The sequence below is a fragment of the Crotalus tigris genome, unplaced genomic scaffold (assembly GCF_016545835.1).
Source record: "Crotalus tigris isolate CLP2741 ecotype Arizona unplaced genomic scaffold, ASM1654583v1 scf7180000017683.1919423, whole genome shotgun sequence".
NCBI lineage: Eukaryota > Metazoa > Chordata > Lepidosauria > Squamata > Viperidae > Crotalus > Crotalus tigris.
The window spans coordinates 1,552,513-1,564,510 of record NW_024096563.1 but is presented as its reverse complement, the minus strand read 5'-3'; the positions used below and the strand labels follow the sequence as shown (position 1 = coordinate 1,564,510).

The 11,998-nt window shown below is 43.3% G+C and overlaps 1 long non-coding RNA gene across 1 annotated transcript; it reads left to right on the top strand.

The window, feature by feature from the left end:
* The first annotated feature begins 1,772 nt into the window (after window positions 1–1,772).
* Window positions 1,773–3,323, top strand: LOC120305580. Its single transcript, XR_005556071.1, has 2 exons — window positions 1,773–1,902; window positions 3,078–3,323. It is a non-coding gene; the product is annotated as an uncharacterized LOC120305580 (long non-coding RNA).
* The last annotated feature ends 8,675 nt before the right edge of the window (window positions 3,324–11,998 follow it).

The following is an 11,998-nucleotide window of genomic DNA, read 5'->3' as shown; positions in this document are numbered from 1 at the left end:
ACAGTCTCCCAAAGTGGGTGTTCCCCTTGCTTTGCTGTGAACAATTCCTGACAATATAAATGAGATGTCTGGGCGAGAAAAATTGCAAGGGTGACAATCAGATGCCTTAGGACAGTGGTTCTCAACCTTTCTAATGCCGTGACCCCATAATACAGTTCCCCATGTTGTGGTGACCCCCAAGTGGGTGTGGCCACCAATAAGAGGGAGTAGGACAGCTAGGGAAAAGGGAAAAAAATGGCGGACAGCATGGTTTGGTGACCCCCATGAAATGGTCATTCGACCCCAAATGGGGTCCCGACCCACAGGTTGAGAACCACTGCCTTAGGAAGAATATCCCCTGCATGAAGGATATTGGCTTGCAGTTAATTATGTTTATTCTGGGACTGCATTTGGGGGGGGGTGACCCAGGGCAGTGTCTTTGGCCAACATTTCAGAAGTTCGCTCTCTTTCTGATAGGAGAAGAAGGGGAGAATTCTGGTTTAGTGCAACTCAGTTCTTCAAGGAAAAGGAAGGTGGGTCTCTAGAACAGTGGTTCTCAACCTGTGGGTCGGGACCCCATTTGGGGTCAAACGACCATTTCATGGGGGTCGCCAAACCATGCTGTCCGCCATTTTTTCCCTTTTCCCTAGCTGTCCAACTCCCTCTTATTGGTGGCCACACCCACTTGGGGGTCACCACAACATGGGGAACTGTATTATGGGGTCACAGCATTAGAAAGGTTGAGAACCACTGCTCTAGAAGGACTAGGGATGACATGAAAACATCTTCCAATATTTGAGGGGTTGCCAGAAAGAAGAGGGGTTCACCTATTCTCCAAAGCACCTGAAGGCAGGACAAGAAGCAATGGATGGACTCTAATCAAGGAGAGAAGCAACCTGGAGCCAAGGAGAAATTTCCTGACAGAACAATTAATCGGAGGAACCGCTTGCCTTCAGAAGTGGTGGGTACTCAATCACTGGAAATTTTCAGGAAGAGATTGGAGGGCCATTTATGTCTGAAATAGTATTGGGACTCCTGCTTGATCAGTCCCTTCCAAACTCTGTTATTCTTTTATTCCAAAACACAGGTCCTTCCATCCTGGGATCTTACCCAAACCTAATTGGTTTTAGGAAGACGCCAAACAGCCTTTCCTGCCTGAAGTGACTACGAGTTTAATTTATTTTATTGTCCTTTTATTGTTTCCCAACTCATTCCTCTAATGAACATGTTGAGAGCAGGAAGCAAAGCAAATCTATACTTTCATTATTTATAAATAGATCATTTTTAAGAGGTAATAGAGATTCTCTCTCTCTCTCTCTCTCTCTCTCTCTCTCTCTCTCTCTCTCTCTCTCTCTCTTAAGATTCTTGGAGTTAGTTCACCATTTAGAGTCATACAGTTTGGTTGTTCTCCCCCAAAACTCTGTCCTATGTTTTTTAAATTTCTTCTGGAAACAGCAACAGCACCAAATATGTTGCAAACCTCTCCTCTCTCACACTTTCCAGATCCCTGAAGTTGCAACTGTTGAGGTGCTACATAATATTTGGAGAGAAAAGTCTCATCTGATAAAGGTTTCCTAAATCCTTGTTTCTGTGTTGTAACAATGATATGGCCTTTCCAGATCAGGGGACAAAGTCAGGAGAGACAATCACAATCAGCCCATGTCAGCATTATGCTACTCAGTCATAAGCACCAGAGTCAATCTATCTCAAAGTTTCCAGGTTGTGAGCCTGGAGGTCAAAAATATATTCACTAAGAAGACCTATATGGCTTCCTTTCTTGTAGAACACAACTCTGGGAAGCTCCCCACAACCAGAAAGAGGAAAACCAGGAGACGCTGATGCCTGACCCACAATCAGATGATACATGAGATCATACAATCCTCAGGTTCCCACCTCACCCTATTCCAGAATGTAAACATAGGGGTAGGCCAACCCTTTATAGCTTTTCTGAAGGCTAAAAATTGGGGAGCTTGCTGGATTGCAAGGATAAATGTGTTCCACACGGTAGTGTTTGTGTCCTTATATTCCAGTTTTGATGAGCAGTGAAGAGCTATTTGATTTTACGTGTTTTTGTGAGTTTTCCCAGGCAAATCTAGTCAGTGCAGAAATAAGCTTCTCTGTTCAAATGTATGTTTTTTTCCACCCAGCTGCAATTTACCTTCTTTACCTTACAGGTAATGGACATCACTTATCCAGGGGTATATTTTTCCTTGGATTTGATGAAGGTTTAAGCATTCAAAAGCGGGCCTATTTTTTCTTCTTATTATAATGATTATGATTATGATTGGTGCTCCTTTTTTTTTTTTTGTTCCCCAGCTCAGCAATTTGTTAATTTCAGGAAAGAAATCGTTCCCATTCCTTCAGCCACAGACTAAAAGAGCCTAAAATTAATAGCTAAGTCAGTATCGGTCGAAGATACCCGAGCAAGGAACTAAATCAGAACCAGTAGCGTTCCAAAGTCGCAAATTAATGTTTTTACGAGTTGCCACGTCCTTAACTAGCAAAGGAAAGTGTGAATTATTAACAAAGCCAATGGTTTGAAAAAAGGGAAGCCTACGTTCCTAGCCCAGGGCTGGTTAAGAATAGTTGAAACGGTTTATAGAAGTGCAGTGGTGGTCTCCCAGGAAACCACAAGAAGAACCACCCTTGGAGAGAGCTTCGCACACACTTCCCACAGTTAACCAAACCACAATTTTTTCCCACAAGAAAATGTCAGGGGTTTATATCATTCATTCCCCTGTGACTCAACCTTGTTTACAACAGCCAAGTTGGACAATACTCTAGGACAGGGGTCTCCAAAATTTGGCAACTTGAAGGCTTGTGGACTCCAACTCCCAACAAACCTGTGCTAGAAGGGATTGAAGTTAGCAGAGAGGTGAGGAGGAGGAAGAGGAGAAGGAGAAGAATGATTCTGAGAACTGAAGTCTACAGGTTTTAAAGCTGCCAAGTTTGGAGACAACCGGACTAGTCTAACTGATTCATTTGTGGTTTAGCATTTTAGGCAACCAACTTGTACCTCCTTTTCTTTAAAAAAAAAAAAGAAAAAGAAAAAGGCAACAACACAACAGTGTTATATTTCTCTGTATATTTCTGCCTAGAGCTGTATGAATGTGGAGATACAACTCCTTCCAAAGGACGGTTGCCAAGAAAGAAGCGGAGATTGCAAGGAGGACACACCACCAGGTTGGGTTTGGTGGGCCCAGAGCATCAGGGATGGACGAAAGGCCAGCCAGCCTGTGGCCATCCTGCAAACACCCAGCTCCCCCTTTTGGCACTGCCCTTTGCGGCCTCCTGCATTTCATCCAGATATTTCCAGTAAATAAACATTGACGCTTTCGATATCATGTTAATTTCACAGGCTGCTGCTCCAGTGACACTCTTCACACTCCGGTACCTTGTCTTGTCAGTTTTATGCTCCCAGGCCAACGTCTGCTTGCCAACTACGATGTATAGACATAAAAATAAATGGCTCAGAAACCCCAATAAAGTGACAGATAACATAATGGGAGCTGGCTTTGGGAAAGACACACGTTGCCAGAGGTGGGGGACCTCCCAATAGGTGAGTGATGTGGGAGGGGAAAGGTCTTGCTTGAATTAGGAAAGTCCAGGACTACGTCTAGAGTAGCACCAGAAGGAAATAAATTCCTTAGAACAAAAGCCTGATGTGAAACTGATGTGCTTATCCCTAAAGAGAGTTGCAACAATCTCTTTTGGTTCCCCTCATCCCTAGTATATACTAGGATGGGCATCAGTGTTTCTCAACCTTGGCCATTTTAAGATGGATGGACGTCAACTCCCAGAATTCCCCAACCAGCATGGTATTCCTAGCATATTCAGAAATATCTATCAACTATCTATCTATCTATCTATCTTGATCTATCTATCTTGATTTATTTATTTTTGATCTATCTTGATCTATCTATCTTGATCTATCTATCTTCATTATCTATCTTGATCTATCTGTCTTGATCTATCTATCTTGATCTATCTATCTTGATCCATCTATCTATCTTGATCTATCTCCTTGATTATTTATCTGGATCTATCTTGATTTATCTATCTATTCTGATTTATTTATCTTGATCTATCTATCTTGAGCTATCTAATTTCTATCTGTCTGTCTGTCTGTCTATCTATCTATCTATCTATCTATCTATCTATCTATCTATCTATCTATCTATCTATCTATCTTCGCTATTGAATATCCTGTCGAAACCAGAACATCAGAAGGCAAAGCTCATTATGCTGAGGAATTCCAGGAGTTGAAATCCACATGTCTTAAAGGTTGAGAAACACTGCTGCAGATCCCAGGTGAAAGGGGTGGATAGACTCAAGTGCCTGAAGGAAGGAAGGAGCAGACTAATTAGCCGTCTAATTGGGATTCTTAATGAGAGCAGTAGACTTCAAAGTTTCTTGCAGATCTCATTTCTTCTGGTGCTCCCTTCTTAACATCTTCCTTTATTGAGAAGAATGATTCTGCCACAACACAAACAAGGGCAGCGTTTCTTGCATTCGGTTTTTTTTTTTAAATGTGTCAATCTACACAACAGTGGAGAGACACACCAAAGCAGCAAGTCCTGGTTGTGCTGACTCAACCTGAAGCTGTCAGCCTTCTTGTAACACCCAGAAGGGTCCCATCCTTGATGTCCCCCTGGAACCATCCCTATCTCCCTTTTTCCCCTCTTTTTGATAGCCCCATCCCTGGTGTAGTGCAGGATGGGGACAAGAAAAAATGCTGTTTATTTTGGAATCCAGCTTCTGAGAAGGCCGCCAGATGTTCTTAATTGCAGCTGAATGCTTCTCCTCACTTTTGATATTCAAATGCATTGGATCCTTTCAAGAAAACCTGATGGATTTCAAAGCCTGGCAGTTGGAATATGCTAACACCACTAAATTCACGCTTTTTATAACTAGTGGTGAAGCCTTCAAAAAACCCCATTGTATTCAAAATCAGGAGGAGCAAGCAAAAGAAAGAAAGAAAGAAATTATACAAACATGCAGTGTGAATTAGAATTCCAGAACTGTCAAGTTCGTATATGAAAGAAATGTATAAAAACATCAGAAATGCATTTGTATGTTTGTGTTTTGCGGTTGCTGCTGTTACATTTACATCTTGCTGTTCCTGAAGAGAAGGGGCACGGGGGAGGGCAGTTTCCACATCCCAAGAGGATTTGAACCCAAGTCTTCTTGATCCAAATCCAGAACCTTCTGCTGCTTCCCTGTGGCTGAGTAATTAATTGTGTAATTAATAAATTAAACACTGCCAACAACGATCGTTGTGTTGGTCTCTCCCACAGAATAGGAGAAATAAATGCCAGAGAGTGTTCCAAAACTTCATCCATTTCTCAAAGTCACATGGCTCAATACAACTAGCCCTTGTTTAACAACTGCTCACTTAGTGACTGTCTCAAGTTACGAAGGACCCTCCTGATTTCAAAGTTCTGATGGCCACATACACACAAAAACACACCGTAGTTACGTGATCGCATTCGGGCGCTTGGCAACTGTCTCATCTTTACAGCCATTTGAAGTGTCCCACAATCGTGTGACCACAACATTTGATGTTTTTGTTGGTTTCCTGCTATCTTTTTTTCCAGTTTTCTGCAAAAACTGCCCATGGAATAAAATGTATTCACTTAACGACCAGACTGTTTATTTATCGACCACTACAAAAAAAAGGTTGTAAAATCAGGAGCGGTCGCATGGTGTCTTGCTTAATGACCGCAATGACTTACAACCATCATTCTGAGCATGATTGCAGTCGTTAGGTCAAGGACTGTCTGTAGTGTTTCATTCACCTGGGGTGAATAGAACAATATTTCAGTATTCAAACCATAGAAAGTTGAGCTCTATGGATATTAAGGCTGGGGTGTGTTGAGTAATGAGCGTATTAGCATTTCAAAGATTTGTAAATTGATACAACCAAGAGTTTGGGCCAGGAAGCACCAGTTTCAACAAAAGAGAGCTTTTTTTTCAAAGCAGAAACAACACACAGAAACACCCTAATGATGGGTGTGCACAAGGGTCCTTGCCTCCCTCGCCCTGAAATTCACACCTGGGCTTAAGGTCCAGCTTCTTGCCCAGCTGAGAACGACCACATGTTTATTCAACTGCTGTTCCTGGTATCTTAGGACATCAGCTTGGGTTGAACTGTGGTCAGAAATGCTTTTGAAGGAAAAGACTTTCCATCTGTTCCTTCCTTGGATTTGGCAAATGTTTATAATTACAGGGTAAAGTCAAAGCTATCTTTGGCATCTGGTAATTGAGTCTGCAAGGTTGTCCTTGTTCAACAAAAGTTGGCGATATTTTCAGGTGCCATGTCGAACCGCCTACTCTAATGCAGTGGAGCAGATGTTGAAAATCAATCCAGATTAAGACTTGGCCAACGTTGAGTTGGCCACTTTCTCTGGAATGACTGCAACTACAATCAAAATTAAAAAATCAAGATGGCGGCTATAAACAGTCAACCTGGCCATCATCTTGCCTTGTTTGGCATTTTCCTCCTCCCATTGATGCCTTGCCCTGTAACAGAATAACATAATTGGAAGGGACCTTGGAGGCCTTCTAGTCCAACCCCCTGCTCAAGCAGGAGACCCTACCAGGGGTTCTCAACCTTGGCAACTTTAAGACTTGTGGACTTCAACTCCCAGCAAAGCTGGCTGAGGAATTCTGGGAGTTGAAGTCCACAAATCTTAAAGTTGCCAAGGTTGAGAACCCCTGCCCTAGACCTTTCTGGGAAAATGACTGCCTAATCTCTTCTTACAAACCTCCAGTGTTTTGGAAGCAAGCTGTTCCACTGCTTAATTGTTCTGATTGTCAGGAAATTTCTCCTTAGTTCTAGGTTGGTTTTCTTACAATCTTGTATCTTTCAAGACTTCAGTAGTCTCAGCAAACTGATTCCAGTCCTTTATCCCAAGTCATGTCTCACGTTATTTTATAGCCTGCTGACAGAATAGCCTGTTGGGATTTTAATTTCTTCCCATCACACTAAATAATTAAAATCTTCCCCAGGTACAATCTTTTTTAATATAGGCACCCTTGTTCCCCCCCCCCAAGGAAAGTGGGGGAGGAAATCCCATCCTGGCTGCCATAAATACTTAACAGCCTTCTTGTTTTATCACATCCTTCATCTCTAAGTTTTAAATATCATGCTAGATGTACTTTTCAATCTTTTTAATTACCATCACACCATCATGAAACCCTGCTAATATATAAGGCAAATAACAAGTGAGGGGTAAGCATAGAGCTTTTTATCCAACCTATTACTTTATTTTTCTAATGCTGCTGTTAAAAACCATATTCAATTGGACACATTTTTTTTATTAACATGTTGCAGCTACTTCTTGCTCTCCCCCCGTTTTAAAATATGCAAGGCTTCATTGTGTAAAGAAATATGGTTTTGTCCTATTTGACTTGAGGAATGAAGAATCATCTCTAAATTAATAGTCCTTGACCTACAACCACAACTGAGCCCCAAATTTCCATTGCTAAGCGAGACACTTGCTTTTTGCCCCATTTTACAACCTTTCTTGCCAAAATTGTTAAGTGAATCACTGCAGTTGTTAGATTAGCAACATGGTTGTTAAGTGAATCTGGCTTCCCCCCATTGACTTTGCTTGTCAGAAGGTCACAAGAGGGGATCACATGACCCCCCCCCGGGGCGCTGCGATCATTGTAAATATGAGCCAATTGCCAAGTATCCAAGTGGGTGGGTGGGTGGGTGGGTAGAGAGGTAGAGAGATAGATAGAGAGGGATAGGAGAGAGAAATGATAGACAGATAGATAGATAGACAGACAGACAGACAGACAGACAGACAGACAGACAGACAGACAGATAGATAGATAGATAGATAGATAGATAGGTGTGTTGTGTGTGTATGTGAGAAAGAGAGATGATAAATAGATAGATAGATAGATAGATAGATAGATAGATAGATAGATAGATAGATAGATAGATAGATAGATAGATAGATAGATAGATATGTGTTTGTGTTGTGTGTGAGAGAGAGATGATAGATAGATAGATAGATAGATAGATAGATAGATAGATAGATAGATAGATAGATAGATAGATAGATAGATAGATGTGTTTGTGTGTGTGTGAGAGAGAGAGATGATAAATAGATGTGTTTGTGTTTTGTGTGTGTGTATGTGTGAGATAGATAGATAGATAGATAGATAGATAGATAGATAGATAGATAGATAGATGTGTGTGTGAGAGAAAGAGAGAGAGAAAGTAAATAGATAGATAGATAGATAGATAGATAGATAGATAGATAGATAGATAGATAGATAGATATGTGTGTGTGTGAAAGAGAGAGAGAGAGAGATGATAGATATAAAGAAATAACCAGACATGTCAAACACAAGGCCTGGGGGCTGGATGTGGCCCACGAAGTGGTTTCATGTGGCCTGCGAAGCCATCCTGGAAACAGTGAGGGAACGGCCCTCGCTGCCTTGGCCCTGGCCCAGGCCGGATGGGAGCCAATGTACAATTTTGTGGTGGCCATCTATGCTGAAATGCATTCAGTCTTAGCTCCACAAGGCCGTCTGGAAACAGCGAGGAACCAGCCCCTGCCGCGTTGCCCCCGCCCCTGGGTGCATGCTGGGGAGGTATCACCCTTTGTGAGGAATGAAGAAATGGACCATGCCTTGGTGCTTGCCCCGGTCCCACCCTCTTCTGCCAGAGATCCTCAGATCTGTCCCACTCCTGCCCAGGCCCCCACAGGCCCCCTTGATGCGAACGATGTAGAGCTGGCCATGCCCACCCATTGGGCCACACCCACTCCATGCACACCCACCCAGTAGGTCACACCCACTCCAGCCACGCCCACCCAGTAGGCTGCCCCACCGCCCCCCCCAAAGGCAACCGCAATGCTGATGTGGCCCTCAATGAAATTGAGTTTGACACCCCTGCAGTAGAAGAAGGACTGATAGACTAAGGACAATATCAGTTGGTGTGGTGAAGAATTACATTTCTCCCCTCCAAGTGTCAGCAATAATGAGCTTTATCTCTCAGTAGCTTCATCCTCCTTGCCCCAAGGAATCTGCAGCCAAAAGAGGGATGAGAGAAGACAGCAAGGGCTGAACATGCAGTTAAGTTGAAGCTCTCAGGGAATACAAGTTGGACCAAAGGTCTTTCTGGATAGAGGGAGGACCCATGTTGCAGACAAACCTTCTGGAGAAGGTAAGGAGCACCTCAATTAAACCTGGGATTCTGCTCCAATAAAGCCCTCGGTTTATCCCCCACCTTTCCAAACGGGTTAATTCTCCACCATCACAAAATATTTGATTTAGGGGGTAATCAATGCACTTTTTTTTTTTTGCTTTTTTGGCTCCAGCTTCTAGCCCAGCAAGGTTCTTCTGGAGGAGGTGAGTGACAACTGCTTGTTTGCAAAGCGAGCTACTTCAGCTCCACTCCCAGAGGGGAAGGAACAGGGAAAAGGAAGGCTATTTATAGTTCTCTCCATCTAATACATTTTTATTAGTCATTCTTCCCCCACCACCCTTTCCTCCAATCCATCTGGTCTCGCCCTCTCTCTTTCCTTTGATGTGAGGGATCGTTCCAGTGGGCTCCCCCCCCCTCGCTAATCTGAAATGGTACAAGCCACAAAGGCTTACCTCAGTGGGCAGAGCTATTTCTAGAATGGGGGGGGGGCGAGGAAGCGAAACTATGCCTGGCTTTGGGGAAGGGTAGGAATAGGTGCAGAAAGAAAGGGGAGGGGAAGAGTCAAAGCTAACTTGATGAACAGAATGTGGTACTAATCGTACAGATGTCACTACAGTTTTACGTCATGCAACAATTGTCCCCTTTTGCTATATGGGAGAGGGCAATGCGCACATTGTCCCGGACTTAGGACCACAGCTGGGACTTGAGTTTCTGTTGTTAAGCAAGGTGGTTGTTGAATGAATTGCACCTGATTTTATGACCTCTTTCCCACAGCTGTTAAACGAATCACTGCAGTTGTTAAATGAATCAGACAGTCATTAAGCAAATCTGCCTTCCCCCGGTGACTTTGCTTGTTGGAAGCCAGCTATATCTGAGTAATGATAGAGTCCTAGGGCTGGAAGGGACATTGGAGGTCTTCTAGACCCTCCAAGGAGACCTTATACCACCTCAAACCAATAGAATAGAATAGAGCTGGAAGGGACCTTGGAGGCCTTCTAGTCCAGCCTATACCATTTCAGACAAGTGGCTGTCCAGTCTCTTCTTAAAAACCTCCAGTGATAGAACACTCACAACTTCTGGTGGCAAGCTGTTCCATGGTTAATTGTCCTCACTGTTAGGAAGTTTCTCCTTAATTCCAGATTGCTTCTCTCCTTGATCAGCTTCCATCCATTGTTTCTTGCCTTGCCTTCTGGTGCTTTGGAGAATAATTTGACCCCCTCTTCTCTGTGGCAGCCCCTCAAATATTGGGATACAGCTATCATGTCACTCCTAGTGTGACATGACTAGCCAAACCCAAGTCCTGCAGCCGTTCTTCATATGGTAGGAGACCACATTGCCTTGAGTTCTTTGGAGAAATACTGACAATTCTAGCAAGGTTTCTGTACAAGAAATAAAAAGCTGGAGAGCAACTCCAGATAACACATGAGAGTAAAATGGGATTTGTTAGGCCCAGCGCATCTATACTGAGTTATTACATCAAAGATGAAGACAGTGCTAAAATATCTCAGGAAGAATTTTTCCAATTCCAGCAGCTGGTGGGACAAGACATTTGCTGAATGAGAAACATCAATGGATCCTGTGGTGAATTCTATAGGAAGGGAACTTGAGAATTCTGTTCCCATCAGCTTGTCTGGAAGGGAAAAAAATGCTAGCCAGTTGCAGAGGGCTTCTCCCCATCAAATATGCACAACTGTGGGGAAAAACAGTGCGCTAATGAAAATTACACACAAACAGCAGTAGCTGTTTAGCAAAAGAACTCAGGCTGGAATAATTTCCTTGTTTCGAAGCTGGCATTAGGGAAATCTGCTCATCAGGAAATGAAATCAGATGCCTTTGCGATAAAAACGAGATTCTTGGATCATCTGAGCCATTCTGAAGAACTCTCTGGCTAACATAGCTGGGAAAGCAGAAAAGATTTAAGAAAGTAATAGACTTACAGAGCTGGAAGGGACCTTGGAGGTCATCTAGTCCAACCTCCTGCTCAAGCAGGAAACCCTATACCATTCCAGACAAATGGCTATCCAATCTCTTCTTGAAAGCCTCCAGTGATGAAGCACCCACAATGTCTGGTGGCAAGCTGTTCCACTGGTTAATTGTCCTCACTGTTAGGAAATTTCTCCTTAATTCCAGGTTGCTTCTCTCTTTGGTCAGTTTCCAACCATTGGTTCTTGTCTTGCCATATTTCTGGAAGATGTTTACGAGTTCGATTCTTATGTACCCTTACACAAGCAGGGGGTTGGACTAGAAGACCTCCAAGGTCCCTTCCAGCTCTGTTATTCGGTTAATCTGTTATGAAATCTTAAGAACTGTGAAGCTGAGGTATTCACAAGGTAGGGTCAAAAAAAGTCAAGATGGCAAGCTTTTTGGACCACACCCTGTTGTAGACACTTCCGCACTGAAGGCATTTTAATCGTCGTTCAGCCATCCTGGGGAATTCTGGGAGTTGAAGTCCACCCATCTTAAAGTTGTCATGAGAAACACTAGTCTACAGGGAGGTCCAACGAGCTCCTGCATAGGAAATGGCCCATTTCTGAAGACCATATTTTGAGAAGTGCCAATTCCAGAAGAATTGGGGGTGGGAGTGAGGGTTTGAAACCGCCCCAAATAATGAGAAATTGTCAGTTTCCTTTCCTTCAGATACGCTGCAGTCTTCGTTAGGGGAGGTCGCTTCCCCTGCTTACTCAGGGACCCATGTGCACGCTCCTTTGAATGCCTGTCAAAAGTCAGCCTGGTTTGCAAATTGACTTGATTATAGCGCGCATCTCCGAGTCCCTATTAGCCTCCTGGAGCATTCCTTTCCAGCTGTTTTACACAATGTCCACAGGATCACTGAACCTCATCAAAGCATGC